This window comes from Coturnix japonica, chromosome 2, assembly GCF_054131305.1.
Source record: "Coturnix japonica strain WE chromosome 2, WE-NBRP24, whole genome shotgun sequence".
In the NCBI taxonomy this organism is placed as follows: domain Eukaryota; kingdom Metazoa; phylum Chordata; class Aves; order Galliformes; family Phasianidae; genus Coturnix; species Coturnix japonica.
In genome coordinates this window covers 11,524,455-11,541,414 of record NC_140664.1, presented here as the reverse complement: position 1 = coordinate 11,541,414, position 16,960 = coordinate 11,524,455, and positions in this window count along the sequence as shown.

Below are 16,960 nucleotides of genomic sequence, written 5' to 3'. Positions count from 1 at the left end.
ACAGTCACATTAATGATGTTAGTTCTGTTGCTCGTGATGAGTGACAATTTTGTAGGAAGAAACAATAACCGGTACACTTGCAAACAATGGAGGTTCTTTGGCTCACACCCTTGTACCTTTTGCTCCTTTTGCCCTGGAAGCATAGAACCTTTTCATCGTTGGAGCAGAAGGAATTTGTTTTCTGTCTCTATTATGAATATTTTGAGCCTTCTGGCCATCAGCCAATCCCTTTCAGACTGTCAAAGACAACAGGCACAAGTTTGTTTTTCTCTTGGGAGAATTTATTACTCTCACTACTTCACATGACTTTCATAGAAATGAAACCTAACATGGCCCTACACTTACTTTGTTCTTCTGAGCACTAAATGAAGGATTTCCCATTGACATCAGTCTGATGCTTTTCTTCTCCTGACTGCAGCCCTGGAGAATGAAGTGCCTTGATCCTGGCATGAGGGTTTCAGAAGCTTTTTCCTGTTGTGGCCAATTCTCAAGCAATTGCATATCTCACTGGCTATGTTTAGAAGACTTTGGCTCCTATGTTTATTTCATGTGTTAATTAACAAAAGCAGGTTTTTTTTTACTTCCTTATTGCAAGTGTGCTGGATGACTGAAACACAGAATGTCATAAGTCAGTGTGTGGTAGCTCCTGCCATGTATATTGGCCATTTGGAAAGGGAAGCCCATGACTGGTGTGATAAATGATGTTAGGGCAGCTGGAGAGTAAGACACACCAAATGCCTTGTTAACTGTCACCTGCCATCTGATTAGTTTGAAAGTTTATAGCTACAGATTTGTGTTTGAACATGGGTGAGTTTCCAGTGATTACAGATCAAATCCTGTACATGGTGGAGTCGTGTAAACAAGGAAGATTCCATCAGTATGATCAGTAAAGGTAGAGTATTACTATCTGCATCTTAAAGAAGATCCTTGCTGTTCTACCACAACAGACCCTGCTAAACAGTCTGTCCCCTTCTTTCCTGTAACTCCCCTTTACACACTGAAAGGCTGCTATTGGGTCACCTCAGAGCCTACACTTCTTCAGACTGAACAACCCCAGCTCTCTCAGCCTGTCTTTGTCCATCTAATGAGGCCTACCAAGCACAATGCAAGATCTCACCACTGAATAAAAACAGTCTGCTCATTTTACACACAGTTAGGACTGATTTACCCCATACCAGTTACCTTACTTTTTAACCTAATTGAATTTATTTTTGTATTTTATCACTCAGTGGAGGTAGCCAAAAAAAGACAAGCTTTGCCGGTGACAGTACTGGAGGCTGTCCCAGACTCTGCTGCAAAAGGCGTCATCAGTTCCTGGGTCTTATCTGTCATCCCTGGGACATTTTCTGGGCCATTCACTGCCTTTGACAGGGGAATTGGAACCAGATGTTCTTTAAAGATCCCTCCCAGCTCAAATATTCTATGATTCTCTGATTCCAGGATCTCTCAGAGATGTGTGGGCATCTCACTTCCTCAAGTGTCTCAGATAACATTATTACCCCGAGTTAAGGGAAATGCATTTTCCTTCAGACTCTTAAGGATGTCTTCCTATGATTCTTTGCTATCGGTCTATACTCAATAACACTGAATTACCATCACAATTTGTCACTGCTCACTGCTCATTTCCAGTCCTTTAAAACAAAATAACCTCTATGAATTTTAATAAGCGAATAGGGTTCATTCTCACAGATGCAATCCAGATTACTCCTTGCAAATGAATGTCAGTGTCTTTTACCATCTTACATTAGAAGATATTCACACTTCTGCATAGATTTCCCTTCCATTTCTTCATATTAGCACAGTAATACAGAGAAGGTATTAAGCAATTCTTTTCTATGGTATCGATAGAAGTATTTGGCTTGATAATTCAGGAACATGAGATGGAGTTCCTCACACCAAACCTTCTAATACAGAAACATCCCCATCCTTTTAAGGACATAATGCTGTCACTCTCGGTTAACTCACTATGCAAGACTTATATTCTTTTATGGTTTAAATGGAGAACTAGTTGTATAAGGAGGCTATTGGTATCAAATAATCCCTTTGACAGATGGGAAAGCATAATTTTAAGATTTGTATGAAGAAAAAGCTTTTATAACATTAAGTTTGTATTTTCCAAATTATTGGAATCCTCCAGAGACAGGAAATTTAGGTGACTCAGAAAGAAAGTAATGCGCTAGGTTGTCTTCCATTATTTCTTATAAATTCTCAGTTAAAATTCAGCCCTGGAGCAGTAAGCTAAATTAAATATCTTCCTGAGATGCCTTTACATTTATTTCCTGCAATAGCTGTGCAAAGCTTACTAGAAATGAAGGTATATTGAAAGGAACTCCCCCACATTTTGTTTCTTCTGGACAGTGCCCGAAATATCTTGTTCTTTTCATCTTTTAGTCTCCACATGATGAGCTGCTGCAGCTAGAGTTTATGAGCAGATGATGATTTAAGAAAAAAAATACTAACAAATCTAAAATGCTTCCCACAGCAGCAGCCTGAATTGCAACATTTAATTTAATTATCAAGCAATAAAAGATGGTATAGGCAGTCTGTGTAAATTGTTTCTCCATTTACTTTGCTGTAAAATAAAATGCAGAAGATGCCACTATTTATGTGAAGTGTAAATACATGTGTTGAGTGATGTACCAGGAACAGATGCAGTTAAAGTTTAGTATCTAATAAAGAAATAATAATTTCACCAAAGATATTCGAGGGAGTGCAGATCAATGAGCCACACTGCAGGCTTGGCAGCAGCAGTGATTTTCTAAGGGTGAAAACAGTTAAGAACTGAAACAGATTGCTTGGAAAAAAAGGAGAGGAGGTCACACTCAGAGAGGTATCACATGTATGCTTTTAGTTAAACTGATACAAGAGAATGGGCTAGATGTCTTCTTCAAGCTCATTCAGCAGTATTTTCTGTGATGGTACTTTGGCCACCCGCTCTTTACTCCAAAGGATGATTTGTGAGGCTTCTTTCTCTGAAAACTTACCTTAAAAGTTGAAGGAAAATCTCATGTTGCTGATATCTATTGTTGGTTGGTCTCCCACTACCATGCAGGCCCTGCTGAGGAGTCAGTGGTGCTTCATTTGAGCAGTCACAGCCAGCACAGTTGAGACACAGGAGGGAATCAGAAAGCTGATCCACTAATGGCAGCAGAAATGACATTACCTGTACTGTGTTCCATGTTTGGAGAAGAGGCAAATTAGTAGAGATAAATATTTACTTTACTAAAATCTTCTGTATGGAAGGCCTATAGTCTGTGCTGGGGCTCCACCTGGGTGCTGGTCAACTTCTCTGGAAGATCTGGTGGCCTTTTAAGCCTTGACTATCCCCTCCTTCACTGTCTGTGTGACTCCCTGAAATGCTCCTTTGTAATAGCAGCAGCAATTGCAGCAAGACTTCTGAAGCTTAACCCGAGTTAAATAGCCCAACCCAGCTCTGCAAGGCAGCTGTGAAGGATCTAAGTGCAAAAAGGCAGCAAAAATTGAGAACAGGGAGATCCAGCCCCTTTATTCTGCAGAACCTGATCTTGTTGGAGGGCTGAGAACTCTTTTACATGAGGGAATTCTGGGCTGAAGAAGACCTTCACTGGGAATTCAAGGTCTTTGTGACTCTCTCTAATAGCAATAATAGACTGAGGGACAGGGAAGGAACATTTGCAAATTTCTTTCTCCATGCTACTCTAAATAAGAAGCATAATCTAATGGTTAAAAGGGAATTCTAGTTGTTGTTGGGGGGCCAAAACTGGGGTCACTACCTTTACATCACAGGAGTTCAAAGGTGAGGGTTACAGCCTGCCTAGACCCAGGCATTTAACCATAGCTTGGCAATTCATGATGATTTGAGGAAAGAGCAGTGGCCAACATTTCCTAAGCAATTCTTGCTATGTTCCCTCTGGGCCTGCAATGAACATGTGCTTCCCGAGGCAGGGGGATGTGTTGGGGAGGGGAGTCCCCTGCCCAGGCACCTTCCAAGGAAGGCAGGCTTCATGCTGCACTGGAGTTGAACTCAAAGAAGCCTGGAAGCGCTGAGCAGTTCCAGATGCTGTGCCGTGGGGCACTTTGGGGCCAGCACGCAGGCAGATTCCTGCTTGCTTTTGGCAAAACCCAGGAGGGCAAAGCCAGCCTAACTGCACGGAAATGTTTTGTCACACCATTGCAAACCTTGCTAATGAGCAACTCAGCTTCTCATGGCTTTTGCTAGATTAATTTGCTGATGTAAATTTCAGGTCTCGCTCCGCTTTTAGTCTGTGTATTGTATTAATGTGCTGTGCTTTATCTCCATCAGCATAAAGGCAAATCAGCCAGAATGGCAGTGAGCAGAGCCAGCACCATTCGGTTACAGCTTGCTTTCAGCATTTGCTTGAACCCTGGGAAATACACTGCTTCTCTGAGACCTTCTGAAGCTCCAAGTGGGTGGCTATCACAGCAGTGAGGCAACAACCATTCCCTGTGGAAATACTTCCAGGAGTGCAAGTGATGAAGCACCTAATTGCTGCCAAAAGCACTCGCAATTGCACCTCTGAATATCTGGGCTTCAGTTTCCTTGCACCACAGCTCTGTCTCACCTCAGCAGATGGGGCTTTGCTTGCTGTTCTTGCAGCAGTAACACATGTGTCTGTGCTGCACTCAGTACAGCATACACTGCAGGTGGGTTAATACAGAGATCAGCACTCCTAGCTGAGCAGTCTGATCCCAGTCCTTCTCTGTGTGATGCTTACCCGGGCACTTCAGCTGATCCAGCAGGTTGCAGTGTGTAAATGAGCTCAACAAGCAGGTTTGCACTCATGCCATTTACTGCATAGGCATAATCCAACTTTCTGAGCTTTTTTGCAACATTTTTTTTTTTTTTTTTTTGGAAAAATCAGCCACCTGGAAGAACATCTGAGCTCTGCTCACTGCTCCCTAAGTCCAAGTCAGGTATGCCTGTAAGTGGCTGATGCTGTATTTATACACTGAGCAAATTCAGCACTGAATGCATAATGAGCCAGGCCTTGAAAATGAAGGACACCAGTTCTTTTCTTCAGCTTCCTGCCCGCTCTGCATCTGACACACTCCAGCCAAATAGGCACCATCATGAGCATTCACACACTGGGCAGCAGGGCAAGAAGCAACAAAGTGGCATTTCACAGCCTGAGCTGCCGCCATTGTTCTACACAAGATCTATAAATTAAATAAGGTCTCCAAGCTCCACACTAAACAAAGGCTTTTATATAAACACAGTTAATAAAAGAGGGTCTCTAAAATGAGCAAATTTAGCTTCATGTGAGAGTTCTACTGTATGTTGGCCATGAAAAATGTCTTTGTCTCAGTCCTTGCTGGTTTACAGATTGATTTCTATGTGGAAACTTGTGCCAACAAGTATTTGAGATGTTCTGTTCTGGGAAGTCTATAGGGGAGGTCAATTTAGGTAAATGAGGGAATCATCTTGAGATTTGAGAGAAAGAAAAACTGGAGGGCCCTATGCCTGTGCTATTTTTCTGTAACAACCTCAGCTGTGGGCAGACTTGAGAAAATTTAAATGAGGTCTGTAATTGGGATGAATCCAGAATGCCAAGTTTTGGCTCTTCCCATTCAGTACAACATGAAGAGGTGGGAAAGGTGTTGATAAACAGAAATGAACAGAAATGAAAAAGCTGTTGCAGCTGGCTGACATTTAAAAACTGTGATCCATGATTTTTGTTTGCTTCAGACACACAGTGATGAGGAGTTTGAGGAGCCAGATTCTCTACCAAACAAATGGAGCAATGCCCAGGCTCCTCTTCCCTTACACCAAAGGCAGGCATGAATCTGTCTCTGAAAGGATAGTCAGGCAGGCTGTCACACTAAGTAAGGATGTATCAGATATATCAGTGTGTCAGAGATTGAATCAAGCTCCAGGCACTGCATGGGGACCAGAGACTCTCATTCATCTTCCTTGCACGTGCTCAGGCTCTTCAGATTTTGCTCTGCACATCTGAAAATGCTTTACATTTATTCATTTCAGCATATGCAGAGAAGCAGTTCCTAAGCTCTCCTTTTTGAGGGGATGTGGTGTGACATGCAGGTCTTAGAATCATAGAATCATTTGTGTTAGAAGGGACTCTCAAAGGCTATCTGGTCCAACTCCCCTGCCATGAACAGGGACTCCTACAGTTAGATCAAGGTGCTCAGAGCCCCATCCAGCCTGGCCTTGATTGTCTCCAGAGATGGCTTAAAGGCTGGTGCAAACACAGGAATTTTGTTTGTTTTGACAGTGGGGCAATTTACTCAGTGCCAGGCATGATGGCTGCAGATGGAAGTAGCCTGTCTCCAAGGTGAGACAGGGTGAGAGGACCCTAGCTGAGGAACTGGCGGAACTCATTGAAAGGGCTTTAAACTGGGTATGCAGGGGGAAGGGGACAAAATGAGGGCCTCTGGGGTTGAGAAAGTAGTTCAAGGCCTTGTACCAGACTTTATGGGCAAAGAGGGTGGAGTATAAAGGGATGGAGTAGGCAAAGGGCATGCTGCTGTTCTAGCAGATCCTAGATCTTCTATAAAGGCGGTGCAACAGAAAACCCAGCTGAAGTGCCTTTATACCAACACTCGCAGCCTGGGTAACAAGCAGGAAGAGCTGGAAACCATGTTGCACTTGGAAAGTTATAACATTGTTGCTATCATGGTAACATGGTGGGATGACTCCCATAACTGAAATACCACCACTAAGGGGTATCGGCTCTTCAGAAGGGATAGACAAGGTAAGAAGGGTGGGGGAATTGCTCTCTATGTCAAAGAGTGGATAGATTGTGAAGAGCTGGGTCTGAGGAACAGCCACAATCAGGTCAAGAGCTTGTGGGTAAAAATAAAGGATCAGTCCAGAAAAGGGCATCTAGTGGTTGGGGTCTGCTACAGGCCGCCTGATCAGTGGGAGCCTGTTGATGAGGCCTTTTTGCTCCAGCTGCAGGAGGTGTTCTGCATTTAGACTCTTGACCTGATTGGGGATTTCAACCACCCAGATATCTGAAGGGATAGTGGAACAGGGGGTGGCAGGCAATCCAGGAGATTCCTGGGGTCTGTCAAGGGCAACTTCCTGGTCCAGGTAACAGATGGACCGACCTGAAGTGAAGCCCTACTATACCTGGTTAGGTTAGATATTAGGAGAAAGTTATTCACACAGAGATTGATGGCACACTGGAACAGGTTGCCCAGCAAGGTCGTGGATGCCCTGTCCCTGGAGGCATTCAAGGCCAGACTGGATGTGGCTCTGGACAGCCTGGTCTAGTGGTTGGTGGCCCTGCATATGACTGGGGGGTTGAAACTAGATGATCATTATGGTCCTTTTCAACCCAGGCCATTTGGTGATTCTATGGGGCATCCATCACCCCTCTGGGCAACCTGATCCAGTGCTTCACTTACCTTTATTGTAAAAAGTTTCTTTCTTATATCCAGTCTAAACTACCCTTGCCCCTACTCCCATCTGCATCAGACTGGGCCATGTACCCCGACTGACTTCTCTGGTGCTGAGCTGACTCTGCAGCCACCGTGTGTGGGAACAGGTTTATGAACTGCTCAGAAATGGAGGCGAGCCATCCTACCCACACAAGCAAATCTGTCACCATCTGCCCAATGTTGCATTCCTTTGGGCTGGAAGTCCTCATTCATTCCTTCGTAATTTTAGCTCATGCATTTTTAGTTTTATTTTTCAACTAAAGCAGCCATTGCTTCTCCCCATAGAACTATTAGGTATGTGACATTTCCACTAAAACAATAATGTTTTCAAGTGTTGCCAGTGAAATGCTGGAGGTTTAATTTAAAATGAGAAGAGAGATGTGAGCAGCTACTAGGCTGTTTCTCCAGCCCTGGACAACTAAACCAACTCAAGCTTTTGCATCAAAGAAAAAATCAGCTTTTGAGCATCTTTATAAGTACTCTTTGAAATATTTTAAGTGAATATGTACATACTCATTAGAGTATTTTATGGATTATTGTGCTCTGCTTCTCACTCAATATATATTCATATATACATACGTACAGCTGATGCTGTAGTTCAAGAGTAGTCAACTGAAAGAGGTTGTTTTCTGCTTGTGTGGGAATGTGTAATGCAAATATAAATAGTTTCTTCTTTATGGATTGCTCATTTTCCTAGGGCTCATTCTTACAGCAAAAGCTCCAAGCCTTCCTATGTCCTGGTGGCTGTCTCTGTGATGTTAAGGTTTTAAGGAGAATAGCCCAGACAGAATAACAGCTCTGTGTGCAAGCTACAGCCAAATGACTTAAATAGCACAAAAAAAACCCTGACCCGACCGTCAGAGCTAAGAGGTATAAGACTCACGGCTCAGCTTATTTTCTCAGTAGATTTATTGTAGCAGCAAGAAGTGAATTGTGCTGGAGACACCTCTTCACAGCTTGTGGGCAGAGCAGAAGAAACGTCCATCTCCTCTGAGTGAGGAACACCACTGATGTGCTTCTGCTTGGTCTGAGGTTCAAGGAGATGTGAGCTTTACTGAACACCTTTTAGACCCCAAGGGCCTGATGAAATTGCCAGACCATAGGTAGCTGGAGTCATTTAAAATGCCTTATTTCACAGAATGGAAGATAGGACAGTAGTAGAACAAGCTTCAGTCAGCAAAGTTTAAAAAATAAAAACAAAAGTCATGCATATACAATTACACCTAAATTCTAGGAGCACATAATCTGATTTCCAATCTACAAGACATAGGGTTCCAAAGCAATTGTATCCATCTCCTAAATTTGTGTTTAGCTAAGGAATGTCCTCCAGTCAGACATCAGACTGAACTCAGTTCTTTAAGCTGGAGGAACTACCACTTCTCCTGCTAATTTGCTCCAGGAAATTAATCACATTCACGGGTTAAAATAAATAAATAAATAAATAAAGCTCATTTGAATCTTGTATGTGTATTACTGAAAATGAAGTCATGCCTCTTGCTTGTCTGCTGAAAAATGTTGAAAATTGCTTCAATTATCCTTGCCTATCTAAGCAAAGCCCTCAGAATATCAGATAAATGAAGCTTCAAGGTAGTGCTGTTGGCGCTGATCCTGCAAAATGAATGATGTTCCAGAGTAAAATCCTTCCTTCTCACATATTTACTGCTAAGTCAGCAGTGTTTGCTTAGTCCTTTTACCTTAATACAGAAGGAGATTTGTTGGAAACAAGGTAAAAGTGTCATTAGACAAGGGAGGTAGGAGTGACAGAGATAACATGTATTCTTTAAAATTTATGTGTACACATTTCCACAGGTCTAATTTACTGTCTCCAAAGAGTTATGCTGCATAGAAATATTTCATGCAGCCTAGGGGCTGATTTCAAAACTCCTATGTGTAAAAATGTCCTGGATTAATGCCATGTAAAAAGAAAACAGCCAAACCCAACTTTATAAAGCACCTTAATAATAAACTGGTTGGAACTCATATGTGAACCCCGGAATATCTGTGCATTTATTTTGTGATTTCAGTTCACCTACCATTTGCTGCAGGCCCTCCAGCAGCACTTCAGAGTAGAAAATGTGAGTGCTGCAGTATCTACTCTACTTTTCTTTATTAATGTGTAAGAAGGTCACGATCTACTTGTTAAAAACAGTCTGCTAAATCTGGAACCTCCTGGAACCATTCACAATTCTACTCTCTTCCACATTGTATTTCACAGCACCCTGACAAAGCAGACACTGTTCTGTCTTATTTTTTTTACAATTTTCTCATGGTCACTTTAGATTTATGAGCTTGTACTGAGGAAACAGATCTCCAACCCTGAAGACAAATGACTAAGCAGGAAAACAGCCCTACCAGTGACTCAGAAACATTTCTTTTGCATGTATTGTGGAGCTTAATTGCATATGACTTGGATTTGCACATCCATGCTGGATGTTGCCCACCTCTTACACTTCTCTGAGCCAATTGTGCTAAACCTTCCTAGTAAGAAATCCCTTTTTTTCCCCCTGCTCCTGGCTTTGAGGACTGCACTGCCCACTAGTTTTGTGGTAACCGTTATAGGTGGAAACAAAAAGATCTCAGAGGAGACAGAGAGGAAACAAATGTCCCAGTGAGAGCCATGGTGAGGCTGACACCACGGGAGCTCCTCCATCAGCATCCTGCTCACATCAGCATCCCACAGAGCCCAGCCTTGGCACAAAGGAGTTAATCACAAACTGATCATCCTGAAAAAGACCAACACAAATGACTTTTGCTTGTACATTTCTGGGGTTGTGCTAACATACATTTCCAGGTTGGGCTCCCCCGGGTTAGGTCCAGCTGTGTTAATCTACATCTACTCAGTGCAGCCAGAAGCAAGTTAATCTTTTTTATCCATTTGGCTTTTAAAGACAGCACAAGACAAAGGCGAGAGAAGCTTTTAGACAAGAGCTGTAGAGCTTTGAAAGGAGCTGAAAGCAGCTCGTTTTGTATGACTGCTAATTTGAGTTTCCCATTTTTCAGTGCTCAGCTTGCAGTGCTTGTTCTGACAGTGGGGTTCTGGGGACTGTGAAGGAGGGCAGCAACTGAATCTGTAGATATAAACAGTGTAAGTGTTGGCTGCGCTATGGTTTACCATTAAATGAAAGTTAAGGGCAACAAAAGGTTTGCAGGGTGGATCAGGTGGCTGTGGGATTTATACACCCTTAGAGGAAACAAGGCAGGACATATATGACATAAGAATCTGAACTACTTCAAGTAGCCTTATTCTCCCTTTTCTGTGCACAAACTGAGCACGGGTCCCACTCTTCGCAATAAATTAAGAGTGAAGATGGGAGCTGGTGGGCAGTGTCGGAGGGGAGGATGGGGTGAGATGTCAGTGATGTCCTTTCCAAGGAAGGAAGCTGATGTGGGGCTCCTCTGGCCCTACTTTGGTGCTGCACTTTCCCACAGTTTGGAATGGAATCATGAAGTAATATCCATGTGTGTTTCATGGATAAAGGAAAAGACAGTCCTTTGCAAGGAACTGCCCTACAGGCAAGCTGAAGTCACAGCCCTTTGAAGAGGGGAAAGGTAAAGTTGCTCATTCTCTCTCCCAGTGCACAGTGATAATACCTATAATTGCACAACAATTTGCTCCAAACTGTGCCAAAACAGAGATTAAAAAAAAAAAAAAAAAAAAAAAAAGAGATTTTTTTCCCCTAAAAATACAAATGCATAAACTTTTTTTTTTTTTTTAAGCAAATTTCTCTCTGCATTCTTCTCTACTCTCTTCTTTCCTCTGCTAAGAATGGGAATGCATGAAACTGAAAATTTCTATGCATAATTCCATGAGTTGTCTGGTAAAATGGAATAAAGTAGAACTCGAGCTGTTCAGAGAAACATTTATAGGAACTTTTCATCCTCTTTTCTCCAGCTTCCAGACTGAATAATGCAGGTATCCCTTTAGAAGACTATGAAGTGTCACTTTAAGAGGCACTCTGGGTTACTCAAGGAAGAGTATATGCATTTAAAATAATCCTTGTCAGCCTTGACACTTTTGGTGATGCACCCAGAAGAGCTCTACTGAAAATATTTCCATTGAGTGACAGCATCATTTCCGCAATCCCACAGGTACACAGGGCAGCTGTGGGATCCTATGTGTGAATGCCTGTTCCTGATGCATAGCCACGTGTGTATGGTTGTTCCCAGTCTGGTGTTCATGTAAGATGAGAGTTCTGAAATGGTACCCTTTTGGAACTTCTGAATTCAGCCTGTAGCTTTTGTGTTTTGGATCTTATTGGCACAGGCTGCCCAGGGAAGTGGTGGAGTCACTGTCCGTAGAGATGCTCAACAAACGTGTAGATGTTGCACTGAGGGACACGGTTCAGCAGGCATGATAGGGAAGAGTTAGTGATTGGACTTAGAGATCTTCCCAACCTTAATGATTATATGAGCTTATTATTGCATGAAAAAGAAGGCAGATGTCCTGGCTGTCTCCTGGGTTTGGGATGTTTGACTGGGGAATTTCTGGAGACAACACAAGCATCTTGATACTGGGAAGATGGTTTTAAGATAGCTCATAATGAGAAGCAAGATTTTGATTGGGACTCCCTAAGATGAGGGACGGGAAGAAATTTCTAAAAAGCATATTTGGCAAGAGCCTGCAAACTAAGGCCTATTGTAAGCAGAGGGAAAGCGTGACAAAGGGCAAGTTAGTTAGATAGGGATATAAAGAGTTGCTTTGAGGCTTTGGGGAAATATAAACAGTTGAGAAATGAGAAGCACTGGGACATCCTGCTGAAAACAAGCCAAAAGAAGGTAAAAGAGCTTTCATATTTAGAGTAGCAAAAAGAAACAGTGAACATGAATTTCAGTAAAAGTTTCAACCAACTGTAACTGAATCTTCAAAAAATATTTGCAGTAGAGCAGGGGGGAAAGAAAAAATATGTTCAGATATAAAATGGGAAAAGAGAAGACAATTTGGGATTGAGCAATGGCAGAAGGAAAGGAGATGTATTAAATTATTCATTTGGCTTTCTTATTTACTTACAAAACTGGAGAGCTGCTTGAGACATTGGCAAGCAGTGGTAAAGGAAGTAGGAGGGAGAATGGAGAATTAAAGGTCTGCCAGGTTCAGCAGACAAGGCTGCCTATGCAGACACACATTTCTTATGTAACGAAAGGCTTAATTTCATGAAGGTTTCTTTCTTCAGAAGGGCCAGTTTTAGCAACCAGGATCTCCAGTTGCACACAATGATGCCTGCATGGCTGTCTTTGCTGGACTCTTGAGATGAAGTGGCTCCCACAAGGATATTTTAAGATCCTATTAGGTTGGAAAAGAGCTGGATGAGGGAGATACAACAGTGGCTTATGAAATAGGCAGTATAACAAGAAGGTGAATGGGACAAATGGCTCTTTTCTTCTAGGTTGAAAACCAAAGGATGTGAAATTAAACTATGGGGTACTACTTTCAAAACAAACCAAAAGAGGTACTTCATTGACAGTGCATAGTTGGGTTGTAGAACATTGCATTGTGGAGCTGCAAAATTTTCTGTGGAAAAGAAAAAATCCAGCTAGGACTGTTAAATTAAAATGAACTAACTGACTCAAAATATCCCTGAGTCACAAGTCACAGGAGGCTGGGAATGCATTCCTGGGATGAGTTCTGTGTGCTTGCCCTGTCCTTACATCCTTCCTAGGATAACATCTGCTCTTCTGCACTGCTGCTGGGGGCAGGACAGAGAGCAAACAGACCTGTGCTCAGATCCAGTACAGATGTTCTTGTGTTAATCTGTGCACTGCTCCATGAACTAGCTGGGGAATTGTTCTGGAGAATAGTAAGCCAGCAGGTTTTGTTTTGTTTTTCAACTGGTCAGTTCCTGAACCTGATTCACTGAATGGCCAAATAAATGTTTTGATGGGCTGTGTTGATGGAGCAATTGGAAGAAGGATGAAGAGCCCATCTCTGGGAGAGGATCGAATACCAAGGTGAAAGGGAAAGCCTGATGAAGCCGTCTTTGTCACAGGAAGAAATTCTGGTGAAGGCATGGACAAAAGTACTGCCTGAGAGCTGGTGTAATTCAGAACACACATTACTTCTGCAAAGATGGTGTATGGTCAGTAAAAACTTCAAAAAGGCCTCAGATCTATCTGTATTAATTTAAAGGTCTATCAGGTAACCTGAGAGGCTAAGATTTTCACCTATATTGCTGGGAGGACCAGCCCAAGTGAGAAACACAGTCCTTCCTCCTGTTCTTTGCAGTGATAGCTCTGCATTATTCACATTGCAACACACCTTGAACAGAAGGATTAGTGCCTTTCCTGCAGTTGTGGGCAGTTTTTGACTCTCAGCTTCTGAGGACTGCATTCCATGACCAATGGAGCTAAAGACAGTATTATCAGTTCAACAGATCTAAATTCTACTTCCTGTTCCCTGTGCAGAGCAGTAAGGATAAATTTTTCACTTAGAATTAATAGAGTTGGAAGAGATCTCTAAAGGCCATCTAGCCCCACTCCTTCAATGAACAGGGTTACCTACAGCTAAACCAGGCTGCTCAGAGCCCCATCCTTCCTGACCTTGAATATCTCCAAGGATGGGGCATCCACTGCCTCCCTGGGCACACCTGTTCCAGTGCCTCACTGCCTTTGTTATAACTAAACAATTCATTGATTTATTTTTTTTTAAATAACAATAAAAACAAGTTTACTAAAAGTGCAGCATTTCTGTTCATTTTGTAATGCATGTGCTGATGTATTCAAGCTAAAAAGTGAAAGGAAAGGGCTGAAGTAGAGCTGACCATACCTTTGGAACAAGATCTCAGGGCTCTTTCTCCTTTCTCCTTTCATTGACATTTCACAGGAATGCTAAAAGCAGAGGACGTACCAAACTATATGTTGTACAAATGTGATCTATCCTATCAAACAGTCTCTGCTGCCTGCTCTCTCTGTTAGCACACCTCTGTGATCCTGGAATACGGTTACCCCTATTTCTATATTTTCCTTTCAGAAAGAACAAGACCTACACTTCAGGTATTAAGAGCACGAAACTCAGAAGTTTTAGCAGCCTTAGCAACAAAAATCTTACAGACAACCTTCAGGGTAAGCAAAAGAAAAGTTTTTCTCTCCCTGTCAGCTTTGGTAGTAACATGAGTCATCATCGCTCCAGCTGCTGTTAAATACCCTTTGTATCTCTTTATATGACAGCTTAGCCTTACTCATCTGCCACACATTAACCAAGTGACCCTGCTGAAGATGTTTATTCTTTCTTCATTCTTCTGTAATTAGACAGAAAAGTTCTCATGAAGAACTTAGCTTTCCTTTAGGTCTATGTGCTGCATCTCACGTGTTGAGGTCCTGATCTCACTTTCTATCTTCATGTGCAGCTAACATTCAGACAGGGAATGCTGCTGATTCTAATCTGTTAATAGTAACCATGCAGTTGTAATATTTGACAGCTGTAACTGAAGATGAAAAGAGTACTTCAGTATCTTCGCACTTCTTACAGCTGTCAGTAAGTTTTCCCGGTGCCAAGAACAAGAAACCATGAGGTTAAATTCAGTCATGCCAGAGAGACATCTTTAGTAAACTCAAGATTAATTTAGTATAGGAAAATAGATCTGGAAAGGACCATGGGAGATCCCCTACTTCATAATGCTTCTCTGGGCAGACCTAGTCAATTCTGAATCACTCACACATAATATTTAAGTAATTCCTTCCTATAATCCTCCAGAAGATGGGACTTCACAGCTTCTTGGGAGAACCCACTCTATGCCTTTACCATCACTACTAGTAAAGTATTTTTTCTAGTATTTAACTTAATCTTCAGTGTGTGATTCCCATCTGTGTGCAGCTGGCATGGAAAAAAGAATCCCTTCTTTTCATTGTCATCTTCAGTATTTGAAGATATCACAGTTCATGCAGCTCCTCTTTTCTGTAAGAGGATCTGGCTGAGTTTATACAGTTTGCCCTACTATCCATCACATGTCTGCTGGATGCTTTGACTTCACCTAGCCATGAAAGTGCAGCCCATGCAGTCTGTGGTTTGTATAAGTCTGTATCCTCAGCCTCAAGCTCAGAAAAATTACTGAGATTTTTTGCAGAAATTTTGCCAAAGCCACTCAGTCTGAGCTTCTGCAGATCACTGCTACAGAAAAATTACATTAACAAATGGTTTAAGTTTGACAAGATTGCAATCAGAGTGTGGGATTGTATAAGAAAATGTTAATAACAGTGCCATTGCTTTCTGCTTGATTTTTGAAGGCACGTGCACGTACATATGTATCCAGGAAAATACATAGATGTTAGTTTTCTCTGCACTTAATTCCTTGTCTCCAATTTTTTCTTTAAATAACCCTGAAGCATACATCTCAGATAAACAAGAAAATGGAGAAAGGCAATTTGTTTTACTAGCTTGGCCTTGGAAATCCAATAGCATGGCAGTGAATCATACAAGTGTAGACTACAAGCTTTTATGATTAATGCTCACTAAAACATTTTCTATTGCCATTAAAGACATTTTAGGAAGCTTTACTGGCTGTAATTTAACCTCTAATACTTTTTTTTGGCTTGACATATATTAGCTTATGTTATTGTTGTATAATAATACATAAGATGTAACAGTTTTATTAATGTAAATGGTAATAGCTACAACCTTTTTCTTCTCTAGAGCTTTAGAGAGAAAAATAAATCACCGTTGGAACAAGGCTTTCTAAATTGTAGATCGCTTTTTATGTTGACTTTGGAACTTTTATAATGTTCAGCTCATTCCTTGCACAGAAAACAGTAATATTAAAAGCTGCAATCAGGTGTGTGCATGAGAAATACCATGTGCAGTGTTGAATGGAGAATGGAATGAAGAGAAAACTTGCTGGATGGAAAGTCAGTCCATTATTACTTTAATAGTAGTATCAATTTAATCTGCTTAAAACCATAAAGCTTTTACCATTCATAACAAATACAGTTGAAACTGGAATATTCTTAAAATGCACTACTTATGAAAAGTTACTTGATTCATTTATTACTTGTGGTACATATGACTGGTAGATGATCAACAGTGGTGTTCCCCAGGGCTCAGTTCTAGGTCCTTTTAGATTATTTGGATGCAGTGAAGTTGTCAGGCAGTTGGACTAGATCTTTGTAGGTCCCATCCAACTGTTTTCTCTTCTCTTCTCTTCTCTTCTCTTCTCTTCTCTTCTCTTCTCTTCTCTTCTCTTCTCTTCTCTTCTCTTCTCTTCTCTTCTCTTCTCTTCTCTTCTCTTCTCTTCTCTTCTCTTCTCTTCTCTTCTCTTCTCTTCTCTTCTCTTCTCTTCTCTTCTCTTCTTTCTCTTTTTGTTTAAAGTGACTCAGACTTTTTTCAGCCAAGACAGGAATTGTCTAGGCACAGCCCGATGCACTGCCCACAGCACCACCTTCTTTTGCTGGAATGGAAGTAAGCACCAACCCACATGTCTCGGTCCCAGCTGTAGCTGGGTGTGCAGGTGGACAAGCCTAGCCCTTATTTCTCACATTTGTAGTTTTCACTGTCATATCCTAACATCTTTACACGTTCTTAAAGAAACAATAGTTCAGTATTTAGGAAGGTTTTAATAGAGGTAGTGAACAA